This window comes from Capra hircus, chromosome 2 (genome assembly GCF_001704415.2).
Source record: "Capra hircus breed San Clemente chromosome 2, ASM170441v1, whole genome shotgun sequence".
In the NCBI taxonomy this organism is placed as follows: domain Eukaryota; kingdom Metazoa; phylum Chordata; class Mammalia; order Artiodactyla; family Bovidae; genus Capra; species Capra hircus.
In genome coordinates, this window is record NC_030809.1 from 94,143,986 (window position 1) to 94,161,051 (window position 17,066).

The following is a 17,066-nucleotide window of genomic DNA, read 5'->3' on the forward strand; positions in this document are numbered from 1 at the left end:
ACTTCTTCATTCACTGATACTTCTCTCCACCCAGGCCTTTACAGACTCTTCTAGGATACTTCCTGCCTCATATATCTCTAATCATCAAGGAAATCAAGTCACAGTTCCCCAAGTAACTTTCATATTTTAAAATTAATTTATTTTTTATTGAAGGATAATTGCTTTACAGAATTTTGCTGTTTTCTGTCAAATCTCAGCATGCATTATTTCAGGTTACAGATTCACTGTCAATAAATATCTATATAAGAGAGAGGTACTGATCTCTAAAAAGTAGTCACAATCTCTGAAAAGAAATCTCTTGGGATCCCTGTACTTTGGCTTGATAAGTGCAAAATATTTTCTCCTTTAACTGAGAAGTAGGAAATCCCACCACATACCTAATGACTTTGAATTCCCTTACATCATTGACTCTTATTGAACTTTCTAATCTCCTCTTACAGAGGCAGGAGGTAGGTGATAGAGATTTAGAGTCACAGTATCAGTTCTGATATCTTTCCAGCAGCTTTTTTTTTTTTTGATTCACCTATCACTATAGAGACTTGCTGAAATTCCAAAAGTTATTTTTCTTATCCTATTATCATTTATCTGTTACCAGTAGTGTATACATTGGAAAGTCAGAATCTGTACAAGGATCTCTGACACCAAAGTGGTGTCCTTCCTGATATTCCTTACTTGTGTTCCTTGAGAGGGCAGAGGACAATGAAATATGTGTAGAGAAGTGAGGGGGCAATGGTAAGAAGATTGAGATTCTAAGGGCAAGCATGCCTATGGAAGGCTGCCGTGTACCTTGTGCAATGAATGTAAACTTGAGGACCAATTAATGTGTACTGTACTATTAATGAGTAGTCAGCTAGAATGGGTATGTCTGCATTTAAGGCACCTAGAAATTCATGCCAAATGCATCTCAAGACCAGATGATTTAAGTGGACTCTGGAATAGAAAGGAAAATGAATGTGAGTCCTACAGTGGTATGATTTTAGGGAACCCAAAATTGATATGCATTGAGGTGGGATGGGGGACAAGGGGGAAGAAGGGAATGATTAAGTGGGTGTCTGAGACAGATGGTGTGGACTTCAAATAAACCCACAGGGTGGTGGATAAATAATGATGAGAGTATCATTGGGGAGTAAGGAAAAATTGGACAACCCCATCCCAAGAATTCAGGAGGTGTAGTATGAAATAAGACCTTTAAATGTTTACTCCCTTTGAAAATAAAAAAAATTGTGCAACATCAAATAACACTTGGAGGAACATTTTTTCAATGTTTTTGTTATAACCTCTCATTATAGTCAAGATCAGATAAGAAAAGATAATACATATCAGAATCAAGTTTTTTTTTTAATTGTTTTTCTATCCTAACATAAATACTCAATCAGAAACAAATAAACAAAAAAAGCTGAATTTGAATGAGAAGCTGTCATATACCTGGAATTTAAGTAATAAATAAAATTTTATTGGTAGAAGAATTAACAATTTGGATATGTGGGAAAATGTTCATTTTACAGTAAAATTTTTGTCATGTGCAATTCCAAAACAACATAATAACTTTAAAAAGAAAAGACATTTAGTGCCTTTCATAAACAGTTTCAGTCATCTGAGAGTCAGTTCAGCTGTGAGTGATTTTAACAAGTAAATTGCTTCAACTGTGTGTTTAATAGACTGTGTCACAAAACTGCAGCCCCAAAACAGGAGGCTGGGAGACAGGAGGTAAACGTGAGATGTGTATGTTACAGCCGTAGCCTGGCCGTAGCACATACTTTTTGGGAGAAACTGACTGGGGATACTAATCTATCATATTTTCATATTTATTCTTGATAATAGGGATGATAGACATAGATAGGGCCTACCTAGTAAAGCATATTCATTTTTTTATATATGCAAGAAATATTTGTGTCTTACAAAGAACACTATTAGAGAAAGAAAGTTCAGTAACACAAGGTACCTATTTTCACTATGCTTAAAAATGGCAACCTAAACTACTGGTAGATTATTCTTTTTACCTTTATGAAATTATAATGATGAAAGTTTTAGTTTGGTGCCACCTTAAATATGTGAATAGACTTCACACTGCCCATATTGTATTTATAGTCATCCTTTTGTACAATTATTGTGATCATTATTGTGACTTATATTTCCCACTCACATGTTTTATTATACTCGGTATACAAAACGTCAGATGACTTAGTATCATCACTTTTAGTGGCTATCTGAGTTTCCCAAGACTGTTCATGAAAAAGGTCCATACTGTGTCACAGCCACAGTCTTTGAATAAAGTAAGTATTCCACTCTTCATCTCACTGCTGTTGTCCATTTGACACCCAGACTGTGGCAACCATGTGATTACTGGGGCAGTTTTCCTTTTAACATTGAGTACCTGGAGTGGCTGTTCATTGTTTGGGACAGAACACACCAAACTAATTCAGTTAACTCATTCACTAAATACATATTAGAGCTGAACACATGCCAGAAACCAGTGCCAGATCCTATGATTGCAAATGAGTTAGACATATTCCCTGCCACTGGATTTTACTTTCTAGTTGAGGAAAGCAAAATCATACTCAAGAAACACCTTGTATGTTAGAAAATGTAGCATGATCAAACGATCTGCCTCTTTAACACACACATATAGCATTTTTAAAAGCTGTATTTTTCAAGGGCTGATAGAGGAATTCTAGTACTAAGGGAGCTTTTGATGATTAAGCAGCTTTGAGGAATTAGTTTAAATGTCTGAAAGTTTCAAAAGAAGAGGCAACTTTTGAATGAGCTTTTTGGGAGTGGTCAAAATGACAGCATTCAAAGTAAAGCAAAGGCTTTTTTTTTTTTTTTTTCTTTCTCCTTTCCTGTTCTTTCCTTTCTCTTCCTGAACATTTGGTCCAAAAGCCATTAGGTACAGCTAAACATAGGAGAACTGTGGTCAGACAGTCAGAAGCCATGCAAGATGAGAAGGGGGTCCTAGTCAGTACTGGGTATCAGAACCTGTAAGGTACAGGACAAGCAATCACATGAGCATCAGAGCCCAAACAGGGTGAAAAGAAAGGCATCATAGCAAAGAGCACTTGTATGGGATATCAAGAGGTGTGTAAGTCTAGATGGCAATCCCCCGGAAGGTGAACTGGAATAGCAGCTCAGAATGTGAACAGCACTAAGGAAACATCATACCCATAGGAAAGCGATCAAGAATGGATAGCGCCTGAGTGAGGGGAAGGGTGCTTTCACATGGGGGCCAGCCTGTTTAAGGTTTCATAGCCAAGTCAAATCTTCAGGATATCGATGTATGAGGAGAGTCCAAGTGGGATGAGTAGGTTTCTATGCAGGAGCTGGTTTAGGGCAGGATATTGGATCCTCAGTAAATTAAGGGGGCCACAGGACTGGAAAAGGTCGTTTCCAAAGAAATCCCAAAGAAAAGCAATGCCAAAGAATGCTCAAACTACCAATTGCACTCATCTCACACGCCACCAAAACTAATGCTCAAAATTCTCCAAGCCAGACTTCAGCAATATGTGAACTGTGAACTTCCAGATGTTCAAACTGGATTTAGAAAAGGCAGAGGAACCAGAGATCAAATTGCCAACATCTGTTGGATCATCGAGAAAGCAAGAGAGTTCCAGGAAAACATCTACTTCTGCTTTATTGACAATGCCAAAGCCTTTGACTGTATGGGTCACAACAAACTGTGGAAAATTCTTTAAAAGATGAGAATACCAGATCACCTGGCCTGCCTCTTAAGAAATCTCAGGAAACAATGGTTAGAACTGGACATGGAACAACAGACAGGTTCCAAATAGAGAAAAGAGTATGTCAAGGCTGTACATTGTCACCCTGCTTATTTAACTTATATGCAAAGTACATAATGAGAAATGCTGGGCTGGATGGAGCACAAGCTGGAATCAAGAGTTCTGGGAAAAATATAAATAACCTCAGATAGGCAGATGACACCACCCTTATGGCAAAAATCAAAGAAGAACTAAAGAGCCTCCTGATGAATGGAAAAGAGGAGAGGAGAGTGAAAAAGTGAAATAGCTCTGAGCCGAGCCCCAGTCAAGAGCGCGCTGGGCCACGCCGCCATGAAGCCAGGGCCGCTGCACCAAGCCGGGGCCACCCACCCGCTGACGCCAGGGGCCCGTGGGCTGCTCCTGCCTCCGCTGCTGCTGCTGCTGGTGAAGCATGCCACGGGAGCCCAGCGCTGGCGCAGTGAGAACTTCGAGAGGCCCGTGGACCTTGAGGACTCGGGGGATGATGACTCCTTCCCTGATGATGAGCTGGACGACTTCTACTCCGGGTCCGGCTCTGGCTACTTTGAGCAGCAGTCAGGCATTGAGACAGCTATGCGGTCCAGCCCAGATGTCGCCCTGGCAATGTCCACCACACCCACGGTGCTGCCCACCATGGACATACAGCCTGTGGCCACCCCGTTTGATGAGCTCCCTCTGTGCGCCTCACCCCGAAGCCAGCCACCAGCCCCCCACTGGTGACAGAGGTGCCAGAAGAGCCCAGCCAGAGAACCACCACCATCTCAACTCCTAGGGCTTCCACCACTGACACCACCACAGGGGCCCCAGCAGTGGCCACAGTGCCCGCCACAGGGGCCACCGCCGTCCCCAGCATCTCTGTGGCACCCCCGTCCACGGCCACCACCTCTGTCGTAAGGACCACCGGCCTAAGTAGGCTTCTGCCTCTTCCACTGACCACAGCAGCCACAGCCTATGCCACCACCCCAGCGGTGCCCTCACCTCCCACCATAGTGGCTGTCTTGGACACAGAGGCCCCCAATTCCCAGGCTGGTCAGCACAGCTACTTCCAGGCCAAGGGCCCTTCCTAGACCGGCTACCACCCAGAAGCCTGACATCTCTGAGAAGAGCACTCTGCCCCTGGGGACCACCGCCCATGGACCCACAGAGGTGGCTCAGACCCCAACTCCAGAGTCCTTCGTGACCACCATCCAGGATAAGCCAGTGAGCGGGGGATCCAGTGGGGACTTAGAGCTGTCAGAGGAAGAGACCACACAGCCAGACACAGCCAATGAGGTGGTGGCTGTGGGTGGGGCCACAGCCAAGCCATCACCTCTACCCAGGAAGTTGCCCAAGGGTGCCCGCCCAGGCCCTGGCCTCCTGGACAGTGCTGTCGACTCAGGCAGCTTGGCAGCTCAGCTTTCCCAGAAGAACATCCTGGAGCGGAAGAAGGTGCTCGTAGCTGTGATCATGGGCTGGGTTGTAAGTGCCCTCTTTGCTGCCTTCCTGGTCATACTGCTCATCTATGGCATGAAGAAGAAGGACGAGGGCACCTACACATTGGAGGAGCCCAATCAGGCAAGCGTCACATACAAGAAGCCTGACAAGCAAGAGGAGTTCTATGCCTAGTGGAGCCAGACCTACCTCCCTGTAGCCTCAGGGTCACCCCTACATCCAGTCCCTGGCCTAGCACCACCAGCCCTGGCCTGGGACTGGGCCAGGACATCCTGGCCCCACTTCATCTCTGCCACCCTCCCAAGGTCTGCCCAGACTGCCAGCCTCACACAACTCTTCCCCAAGGGACAGGAGGCACTGCCATCTGCTCCAGACTGTGCCCTTAGGAGCTCATCACTTGTTCCACATACTTGTCCCCTAACCACCAGCTTGGGGCTTTAGGACCTCACGTCAGATGGACGGGAGGAAGGGAACTCCTGATTGGCTGGTGGACGAAGGGGTGGAACTTCAGCCCCAACCTGGCCTGACAGGGCTGGCTGAGGTTTCCTTTTGGAGGCAGAGAGGCACTCCGGCTGGTTTCCAGGACAAGCATTTGGCAAGCTCAGCCCTTGAAATCATTGGGACACTGCACCCTGATGCTCCTGTCCCAGGCTCACTCTCTGCCTGGGTGAGACAGCACCCCTCACCCACCAGCCTGTTTTGTCCTGACCTTTATGGGGTTATGGGGTCATTTTTCCTCACCTCTGCTCAATGCATATGCACCCACAGGCTTCAGTTCCTTCCTGGTCTACCCCAGCTTCCTGAGAGTGGCTCTGGCAGCCACTTGTGAGGAGGGGCTTGCACCTCCTTCTTCCTAGTGGACTCTGCACAGACACTGTCTCTCACATGGTTACACGTATTGTCACACACAAAGAGAAAAGCATGCAATAACAAAATCACACACAATCTTGACCACCTAGCTAATCCAGATATGTCACAGACACATTATTCCAAAGATGCTTATTCTCATATTTATTATGTGCCCTCTACAGATGCTTATGGCAATGCAAGTCACTTATCATCATAACCTAATGGTTAAAAAAAAAAAAAAAAAAAACCACCCTGAACATTCAGAAACTAAGATCACAGCATCTGGTCCCATCACTTCATGGCAAATAGATGGGAAAACAGGGGAAACAGTGACAGACTTAATTTTGGGGGGCTCCAAGATCACTGCAGCCATGAAATTAAAAGACGCTTGCTCCTTGGAAGAAAAGTTGTGACCAACCTAGACAGCATATTAAAAAGCAGAGACATTGCTTTGCCAACAAAGGTCCATCTAGTCAAAGCTATGTTTTTTCCAGTAGTCATGTATTGATGTGAAAGTTGGACTATAAAGAAGGCTGAGTGCCGAAGAATTGATGCTTTTGAACTGTAGTGTTGGAAAAGACTCTTAAGCATCCCTTGGACTGCAAGGAGATCCAACCAGTCCATCATAATGGAAATCAATCCTGAATATTCATTGGAAGGACTGATGCTGAAGCTGAAATTGTAATACTTTGGCTACCTGATGTGAAGAAGTGACTAATTTGAAAAGACCCTGATTCTGGTAAAGATTGAAGGCAGGAGGAGAAGGGGACGACAGAGGATGAGATAGTTGAGTTGGCATCACCAACTCAATGGACATGAGTGTGAGTAAACTCTGGGAGTTGGTGATGGACAGGGAGGCCTGGTGTGTTGCAGTCCACGGGGTAGCAAAGAGTCAGACACGACTTAGTGACTGAACTGAACTGAAGGATAGTCCAGCACTGGCAGGATAGTCCAGAACTGTAGGCCAGAACAGGATAGGATGACAGGAAGCTGGCCACATAGAGTTGGGGTGGCACCCTATGCTGAATTTCAGAAATCGTGTGTAGTGGGGAGAAGATGGCAGAGGAGATAGGAGATTGTTTTCATACAGTGGGATTGATTGAGCAAATCAGGATACTTTCTGCCAAAAAGGAAGATAAAAACATGGAAAGGAAGTTTTAGAATGAACCCTGTGGAATTAAAATGGAGCTGGGAATATCAATATTGATTTCTAGGTTCTATTATAGAAAGATTAACAGATTAAAAATATTTTAAAGCTAGTGTATCCATGCATTATATATGTTTGAATATGTGTACACACACACACCACACCCACAGATATTCATATACTTCTGTCCACTGAGAGGGCTTGGAAACAATGACATCCCAATAACAGTGAGCACTCCTGCACCTGTATCTGGAATTTCTTAATAAATCTACTGGAATCAGATCCTTAGAGAAATGCCTGATTGCTATCTTGTGTCAGTGGACGTATGAGTGACTTTAGTAACTTTCAGATACTACACACCTGATAGTGTGTGCTATCTTATTTGGTATTCTGCTAGAGATGCATAATTTGAATCTAATCATGAGAGACATTAAACAAATCTGCACTGAAGGACATTCAACAACAACATCAATAACAAAAACTGGTCTGTAAACTTGCACATGTCAAGGTCATGGAAGTCAAGGACTGGCAGAGTTTGAAGAGCCTAATGAGACATGACAGTCACAGGCAACTCATGCATTTGAACTTGAGCCTTTTTCTGTAAAGGCATTGATAGAACAGTTGGTGAAATCTGACTAGTCTGAGGATTAAATGGTAGTAATGGATCAATTCTAATTTATTTAATTGTTATATTGTAGTTTTATAAACTATCCTTATTTCCAGAAAATTCTTAAGTATTGAGGTTGATGGCTCAGTACGTTAGTAACTGAATTTCTTTTGTGCTGTTGTGTTATTTTTAATTATATTTTATTGGAGTATAGTTGCTTTACAATGTTAGTTTGCTACACAGCAAAGTGAACCAGCTATAAGTATACATATATCTGCCCCTCTCCATTTGCATTTCTTTTCCATTCAGGCCACCATAGAGCATTGAGTAGTATTCAGTAGGTTCTCATTGGTTACTTATAGAGTTTTTGAGAATGCAATTTTTTGAAGTCTGAATTGAAGATGGGTTGCTTGTTCAAAATTATTTCAGAAGCTGATAAAAGTAAGACTGTAGTATCTTAAGTGTTAGGGATTAGTTTCCTTAAGGTAAGGATTGTTTTACAGCAGGTTTATTAGTGAGTATTCTTGGGATTGGTATATTTGGGCAGGAAGAGAAAAAAGCAGGATTGTGCAGATGGCAAATCCCAGTAGTTTTGATGATAAATGTTTAATACATGGTTCTCTGAAATAATAATGATATTTTTAAAGTCCTGATTTATACTGTTTGTACTTTCCCATAGTGAAAATACTCTTATTGTGGCAGATTTTAAGGTACACACTTAGCATCACTGAATGTGATACACAGATCAGTTGTAATGTGCTGGCATCAATTAGCTCCAGCACATCATTGAGTTGAGCTGTGATGTCTGAATAGAAGCTTCAGGCAATCCTGTGGGGGAGAGTTTGAAGATAGAATGCACTTTTAAAATGGTCCCAGATTGGCACAAATGGGCCAGATCACTGACCCATGGATTGATCCACCACTGAATACAGGTGCCTTAGGAAGAAGGCATGCCACTGAGAAAATTATCTCTCTTCCCTCCACACAGTCTTGAAAACCAGCCTGGCAATTGGGGCTGTTTTCTGGCAGCACTCAAGTGGTTTAGATGTTTGATTATTTGTTTCCTCCCCTGGGTGAATAATCTAGGGAGCACATCATAGCACCCATTATGTTCAGTGATGAATCCTCATACCTGGTTTTTAACCAAATTCAACCAACCTCATATTTGGTTCTTAACCAGATTCATAAGAAATTGCTTCCCAGGTGAGCCAGTGGTAAAGAATCCACCTGCCAATGCAGGAGACACAGGAGATGCAGCTTCCATCCAATCTCCTGGAATAGGAAATGGCAACCCACTCCAGTGTTCTTGCCTGGAAAACTCCATGGACAGAGAAGTCTGGCATTTCATGGGGTCATAAAGAGACAGAGACAACTGAGCGCACACACACATGTGTGTGTATATCTTTAAAAATCTCTTCTCATTCTCCACTCTGTATCTGCTCACACCATATCAGGCGTTCCAATCCATTTTATTTAAAACTCAACTTTAGTCTTTAAAAGAAGTTTAAAACAAAACAATTATGAAAGATGAGTGTTAACTTCTGATGAATCTTTATAAATATAATGGATAATCTGGAATTTATAGAAAAAACAATTTTGCTTCTGTTTGGAAGTAGCTTTTACCAATGATCTTTATGTCCACAGTGTTTCATTAAGTTACCACCTTTAGTAGGTGGAATGGTGTTATTCCCCTGTCTGTATGTATGTCTACGTCCAAGTTCCCAGAACCTGTGAATATCATCTTATATAGCAAAAAGGACTTTGTGGAGGTAATTAAGTATATATTGAGATGGGGAGATTATCCTGGATTGTGTGTGGTCCCAGGGTAAGAGGGTGCAGGAGGAGTCAGAGCGGGACAGAACCCATGTGATAATGGAAGCAGAGACTAGAGGGATGCACTTTGACAGTGGAGGGAGGCTTACAAGTCAAAGACTGCAAGAGCCTCTCCAGGCTAGAAAAGGCCAGGTGGTGGTTTCTCCCCTCAGAGCCTGCAGAAGAAGCCAGTGCTTCTGACACCCTGACTTCAGCCTAATACAACTTAATTTCAGATTTCCAGCTTCCAGAACTCTAAAAGGATACATTTGTGCTGTTTTAAGCCACTGTATTTGTATAATTTGTTGCAGTAGCCAAAAGACAATGAAAATACCAACCTACCCTAAGGGAGTCCCAAAGGTGTTCTTCTAGGTCTGGCAGGCAAAATCTGCTTAAGGTTTATAAGGACTTGAGATGCTGATTGTAGCTGATACACAACTTTCATGGTATAGAAGCAGTCCTCTAGGTTGACCTTTGTAGCAACTAGTTTTCTTTGGTTTCAAGGATGAGAAGCCATTTGTAACTGAAACAAAAGGTAAATATATTTATAGTATATGAGGTAACACACTCCATGGGAAGAGGAAGAAGTGAATGTCTGAATGTGTAGGAACCCAAGTGTATCCAGAGATCTGGGGAGCAGGAGCAAAACTTCTAGACTGAATGAAGTCACCTAACTCTTGGGCAATTCAAGAATCAGATTCCAAAAACAGTTTTTTGTATTGTCCGACTCGAGTCACAGAAAAGCTGTAGTTTTATTTGCTTATTTTTTAAAATTAACTTTTATTGGAGTATAGTTGCTTTACAGTGTGTTACTTTCTACTGTACAGACAATGAATCAGCCACATGAGTGCATATATCCGCCCCTCTTTTGGACTTCCTTCCCATTCAAGTTGCCACAGTTCATTAAGTAGAGTGCCCTGTGCTATACAGTATGTTTTCATTAGTTACCTATTTTATACATATTATGAATAGTGTATATAGCCCAGACATGGAAGCAACATAGACGTCTATCAACAGAGGAATAGGTAAAGAAGATGTGGTGTATACACAGTGGAATATTACTCAGCCATAAAAAAGAACAAAATTGGGTCATTTATAGAGATGTGGACTAACCTAGAGAGTGTCATACAGAGTGAAGTAAGTCGGAAAGACAGAGATGTATTTTTAACTGATAGGTCCCCAAGAATATGATCAATGAGGAGAATGTATAGGATATCATTCTGAATAGCTATCCACTTGGTTAATGGTGGCCATATATTTGACTGACTCAAGTCTATACTACTGCCTGGAATAATTATTAACAGCCCAGTATGGACAATAAATCTCATAGTTATTATAACTCTACTGCCCCTGCCAGAGAGGCAGCATAGCATAGTGGCTAATGACACAGATTTTTTCTGTCATCTGTAATATGGAAATAATAATAATGCCTAAATTTTAAGATTGTGAGGAGATTTGAATGAGCTAAGTATGCAAAAATAGATATGCTAAGGTATTGGAACAATATCTGGGTATTATTGCATTTTCCTTGTGATATCATTTTATATTTTATAAAAACATGAAGAAGGAAATGGCAACCCAGTCCAGGATTCTTGCCTGGAAAATCCCATGGACAGAAAGGCCTGGTAAGCTACAGTCCATGGTGTCGCAAAGAATTGGACATGACTGAGCAACTTCACTTTCATTCACTTTCTGCTTTATTGATCGCACCAAAGCCTTTGACTGTGTAGATCACAACAAACTGGAAAATTCTTAATGAGATGGGAATACCAGAACACCTTACCTGCCTCCTGAGAAATCAGTATGCAGGTCAAGAAGCAACAGTTACTTCTGTTGCTTGGATGACATAGACATGGAACGGACATGGAACAATAGACTGGTTCCACTGGGAAAGGAGTATATCAAGGCTGTATATTGTCAGCCTGCTTATGTAACATATATACAGAGTACATAATGTGAAATGCAGAGTTGAATGAAGCACAAACTGGAATCAAGATTGCTGGGAGAAATATCAGTAACCTCAGATATGTAGATGACACCACACTTATGGCAGAAAGTGAAGAGGAACTGAAGAGCCTCTTGATGAAAGTGAAAGAGGAGAGTGAAAAATCTGGCTTAAAACTCAACATTCAAAAAACTAAGATCATGGCATCCAGTCCTATCAGTTCACAGCAAATAGGTCAGGAAACAATAGAAATAGTGAAAGACTTTATTTTCTTGGGCTGCAAAATCACTGCAGATGGTGACTGCAGCCATGAAATTAAAATATGCTTGCTCCTTAAAAGAAAAGCTATGACCAATCTAGATAGCATATTAAAAAGCAGAGACTTACTTTGCTGACAAAGGGCCATCTAGTCAAAACTATGGTTTTTCCAGTAGTCATGTATGGATGTGAGAGTCGGACTATAAAGAAAGCTGAACACGGAAGAATTGATGCTTTTGAACTGTGGTGGAGAAGACTCTTGAGAGTACCTTGGGCTGCAAGGAGATCCAACCAGTCCATCCTAAAGGAAATCAGTCCTAAATATTTTTGGAAGGACTGATGTTGAAGCTGAAACTCCAATACTTTGGCCACTTGATATGAAGAGCTGACTCATTTGAAAAGACCCTTTGCTGGGAAAGATTGAAGGCAGGAGGAGAAGGGGATGACAAAGGATGAGATGGTTGGATGGCATCATCGACTCGATGGACATAAGTTTGAGCAAGCTCTGGGAGTTGGTGATGTACAGGGAAGCCTGGAATGCTGCAGTCTATGGGGTTGCAAAGTGTCAGACACAGTTAAGGGACTGAACTGAACTGATTATTACATTTTCCTTGTGATGTCATTCTATATTACCCCTAAATGATTAAATAATAAAATGACCTTGTAATAAATTCCAACATAAAAATATCCAGCACTGAAGATTAAAAGGAAGAAAAATTCGATTTAACAGATGACAGTTGCAGAACAATTTGTGTAGTTTTGTTGGAAAACCTTTGGATTCAGAAGGCTTTATTCAACTCCAAAATTGAACAAGCAGTAGTTGCACCTTGGGTATTTTAATTCAACTTTCTTAGACTCTCTTTTCTCAATTGTTCAGTTATTGATCAAAAATAATACTTTAAATCATATAGTATCTGCTTGCCCTTCTTAGACACTCAGCCATGTTAATTTCCTTCTCCTGGCTGAAAGAAGTGACTACTAAGGTTAGTAATTCTTTGCAGAATGAGCAACTACATAGAAGGCTTGGAAGGAATCTTCTAAACATTCCTTCCCATGCAGAGGAACTCCAACCACTCCTTAAAAAATTCTCAACCACAGAGTAGGATGAGAAGAGTTAACACTAACCTGCTATTCTATGAACTTGTCCTCAATCCCACTTGCCTCCTACAATTTCCCTATAACTTGAAACATACTAAGGTATAATATCTATGTTGTCATTTTCCTGCTTTCAGTCTGTAAAATGGTTCCACAAGCTATATTTCAAAGGAATTTCAAAAGAGCACACGGGTTGCCAAGTCAGATAACAATCCCATTTCACAGATGGGAGATACAAAATTCAAAGAGGTTAATTGACTTGACAGATAATATAGTGTATAATTGGAAGATATGGGCAGGCTATGAAGCTATTTTCTTAACTCCAAAGCGTCTGTCTATTTTGAACACTCTGAGGTCCTTGATTTTGAAATAGAAGCTTGTGTCTTATTAAGGCAAGCACCAGTGAAGTAGGAACACCTAAGTGCTAAACTGTTTCTCAGCTTCACAGCTTGTTTTATCAGCTATTTTGAGATTATTCCACTTGAGAGTTTTGTACTTCTGGCCTGCTGTGAATCACTAATTATATAATCAATTTGTGGAAATGATAGTAAATTGTAGGTGATGATAACTTTGCTAGAAGTTTCTTATTAATTACTTGCCCTCACTTTCCATCTGATACTTCATTGTTTTAGTAGACATGATATTTGTGTTTAATATCCCATGAAATATACAAATGCAGACATACACACACAGTGTTAAGCAAATGAGTTTTTACTTTACTTAACCTCCAGTTTGAGTATCAACTATGAATCTGGATTCCTAAAAGCTGTATTTTATGTAACTTAAAATAATTGTTGGGGTCAGTTTCAAATGACCATTCCCAATTAAAAAATTTTGAACTCAAATTAGATAGGCCTAATTTCTACAAGTTCACAGTGTATGATTTTCTTAGCTTGTCATCTTCAGGAAGGGAATTTAAGATACCTTGAAACTGTGCAGACTCAGTCTCTTCACTGATAGATTGAATGATTGAAGGGTAGCTAGATGATACCTCAGCATCTCCAAAACTTTTATCACATACTGGTGTCCATGTTAAGGGGATGTGGAGTGGGGCAGTTACAATCAATGTCTGAGCTAGGATGCACAGCCCAAGCCTAGAGCACAACATCTGTGGGGCCACACAGAAAGCAGATACCAATCTGTAGCGGGAAAAAGGTTGAGAAATAAGGGAGACATGGGGTGTAGGGCATACTATTAAGTAAGAAATTCGGAGAAAGAAATCTTAGGATTGTCTAAGCTTTCATACAGTTCTGTGAGCATGTTGGAAAGGATTTAATGGAGTAGACACATATAAAACTTGAAAACTTGTCTAAAATAATCCTTTCCAGTCAAAGGATGTTTTTAACCAAAACCAGTAAAAATATTTGGCTTTTATTAGATTTCCTTGATGGCATAACTTACATATTTTATCCTCTATGTAAGGTGACTTTTCCAATACAAGCTTTTTAGACTTGAGATTGAGAATAAAGCTGAGACTTTTGGGAAATTCTAAGCAATTGTGAAAATGGGATTTTATTTTGTTCTTTCTACCTCTGATTTTTTATTATTGACTATAATATATCATCACCATACTTTTCTGGGTGCATATCTATTACCATGAGGAAATGTTTTTAGTCTTGGGGAAATAAGGAGATTCTTCTTGTCATATTAGTTCCAATACACTTGAATAAAAAGTCTCTACTTATTGAAAAGATATTTATCATGAGTTCTTATGAAAACTTGAGCTGATATTATTTGATTTTAATTTGGTTGTAATAATGATTATCTTTTCCCTAAGCAAATAGTGGTAATATAGCCTATCGTTTTGTTAGTTTGACTAGAGAAGTTGTAAATTCAGTATTTGAAAAGAACTCATGAGCCAAACTTCTGCATATTCATACCAAAAAAATCTCTGGCATCATTAGGAGTTTAATAATTTGAAAATTTTTACTTTTAACTTCTCACTTTTTGAAGGAATTTGTTTTATGCAGTAAATATATCTGTGTGTGGAATAACTAACCTGCTAATATTAGGTATTCTCCTGATCAGTACTCTGGTCAAATCAATTTATAGGAATCCACATTGTTGATATGGCATGACACCTTGACATATGGAGGTTCATTCAGAAAGACCTGAGTCTACTGTCTGAATACTCATATTTCTAAAGTACACACCAAATATAAAAGTGATCAAATGGCAGGAATGAGAACTATTCTAGATGGAATATTTCAAGCCAGTGGATCCTTTGGACTAACTTGGAACAGAAAAAAAATTTACCAAGTTCTTCAGGCTTTCTTAAACTTGAGGTGTCAAGGATTCCTTTGGATATCTGGTTAAATACATAGGCTCTTTCTTGGAATGTACAAAATATGAAGAGGAAAAAGAAGTCAGATAGAAGAATATTCAACAAACTATTTAAAAATAAATTTTGTAATGGAATATTATGTGCTGCCATATTACTACTGTCTTGATACTTTTAATAACTATCATAATTTCAAAATAGTGCTTTTCAGTTCAGTTCAGTTCGGTTGCTCCTGTCTGACTCTTTGCGACCCCATCGCAGCATACCAGGCCTCCCTGTTCATCACCATCTCCCAGAGTTCCCTCAGACTCACGTCCATCGAGTCCGTGATGCCATCCAGCCATCTCATCCTCGGTCGTCCCCTTCTCCTCCTGCCCCCAATCCCTCCCAGCATTAAAGTCTTTTCCAATGAGGCAACTCTTCCCATGAGGTGGCCAAAGTACTGGAGTTTCAGCTTTAGCATCATTCCTTCCAAAGACATCCCAGGGCTGATCTCCTTCAGAATGGACTGGTTGGATCTCCTTGCAGTCCAAGGGACTCTCAGGAGTCTTCTCCAACACCACAGTTCAAAAGCATCAATTCTTCAGCTCTCAGCCTTCTTCACAGTCCAACTCTCATATCCATACATGACCACTGGAAAAACAATAGCCTTGACTAGACAGATCTTAGTCGGCAAAGTAATGTCTCTGCTTTTGAATATGCTATCTAAGTTGGTCATAACTTTTCTTCCAAGGAGTAAGCATCTTTTAATTTCATGGCTGCAGTCACCATCTGCAGTGATTTTGGAGCCCAAAAAAATGAAGTCTGACACTGTTTCCACTGTTTCCCTGTTTATTTCCCATGGAGTGATGGGACCAGATGCCATGATCTTCATTTTCTGAATGTTGAGCTTTAAGCAACTTTCTCACTCTCCTCTTTCACTTTCATCAAGAGGCTTTTTAGTTCCTCTTCACTTTCTGCCATAAGGCTGGTGTCATCTGCATATCTGAGGTTATTGATATTTTTTCCCAGCAATCTTGATTCCAACTTGTGTTTCTTCCAGTCCAATGTTTCTCATGATGTACTCTGCATATAAGTTAAATAAGCAGGGTGACAATATACAGACTTGACGTACTCCTTTTCCTATTTGGAACCAGTCTGTTGTTCCATGTCCAGTTCTAACTGTTGCTTCCTGACCTGCATACAGATTTCTCAAGAGGCAGGTTAGGTGGTCTGGTATTCCCATCTCTTTCAGAATTTTCCACAGTTGATTGTGATCCACACAGTCAAAGACTTCGGCATAGTCACCCATGTTGAAGTTCAGGAACGGCGGCAGTAAGGAGATACCCCTTGCCCAAGGTAAGGAGCAGCGGCTGTGCTTTGCTGGAGCAGTTGTGAAGAGATACCCCAAGGCCAAGGTAAGAGAAACCCAAGTAAGATGGTAGGTGTTGCAAGAGGGAATCAGAGGGCAGACACACTGAAACCATACTCACAGAAAACTAGTCAATCTAATCACACTAGGACCACAGCCTTGTCTAACTCAATGAAACCAAGCCATGCCTGCGGGGCAACCCAAGATGGGCGGGTCATGGTGGAGAGGTCTCACAGAGCGTGGTCCGCTGGAGAAGGGAATGGCAAGCCACTTCAGTATTCTTACCTTGAGAACCCCATGAACAGTAGGAAAAGGCAAAATGATAGGATACCAAAAGAGGAACTCCCCAGGTCATTAGTTGCCCAATATGCTACTGGAGATCAGTGGAGAAATAACTCCAGAAAGAATGAAGGTATGGATCCAAAGCAAAAACAATACTGAGTTGTGGATGTGACTGGTGATAGAAGCAAGATCCGATGCTGTAAAGAGCAATATTGCATAGGAACCTGGAATGTCAGGTCCATGAATCAAAATAGTG

The 17,066-nt window shown here is 41.1% G+C and overlaps 1 protein-coding gene and 1 pseudogene across 2 annotated transcripts in view; both read left to right on the top strand.

Moving 5' to 3' along the window:
* The window catches only part of GALNT13 (polypeptide N-acetylgalactosaminyltransferase 13), a 648,808-nt gene that overhangs the window by 308,863 nt on the left and 322,879 nt on the right, over positions 1–17,066 (top strand). The window lies entirely within an intron of this gene.
* LOC102180977 lies at positions 3,968–5,464 on the top strand (annotated as a pseudogene).